General features: G+C 47.6%; 1 protein-coding gene across 3 annotated transcripts in view; it reads right to left on the bottom strand.

The window, feature by feature from the left end:
• The window catches only part of LOC106881997 (vitamin K-dependent gamma-carboxylase), a 72,057-nt gene that overhangs the window by 41,776 nt on the left and 29,747 nt on the right, over nucleotides 1–534 (bottom strand). The window lies entirely within an intron of this gene.

Here is a 534-nt window from a genome sequence, read left to right as displayed (position 1 = left end):
CGCTCTTCCACTGAAGGGAACATACAAAGAAACAAGGAGAGAAAAAAAATGTGCGTAGTGGTTAGCGATCTATCATGACAGAAGGGTCACACAGGAGAGCTAAGAAAAAGGGGAGATAACAAAATAGTAGTGATCCCAAAACGAAGGTGCACGTGTGTAAGAGAGTATGTATGTGCGTGAAAGAGGGCTGATGATCTTAATGTGTGCGTGTGTGTATGTGTGAAAATGTGGGGATGGGAATTGGTCAGTGCTGGTGTGTGCATGGTGGTGTGTTGTGTGGTATGGTGTAGTGTGGTGTGGTGTGATAGTGTTGGGAGGTGGAGGAGGCAAGTGGGAAAAGCATGAGTGGGGTGGAAGTTAGGCTGTGGGTGGGGGTTGAGGCAGGGTATGTGGGTAGGCAGAGGGTTGGGGTAGGTGGGTAGAGGTGGGGTATGTGGGCTCAAGTTACTTCCCAACTTGAGCCATGCAGTTGGGGAGTAAACTTCTTAATCACACGTCTTCTGCTGCTTTTTATATATCAGATGAATGTTCTAT

Source organism: Octopus bimaculoides, chromosome 7, assembly GCF_001194135.2.
Source record: "Octopus bimaculoides isolate UCB-OBI-ISO-001 chromosome 7, ASM119413v2, whole genome shotgun sequence".
NCBI classification, from domain to species: Eukaryota; Metazoa; Mollusca; class Cephalopoda; order Octopoda; family Octopodidae; genus Octopus; species Octopus bimaculoides.
This window is presented reverse-complemented; position numbering and strand designations above follow the sequence as displayed.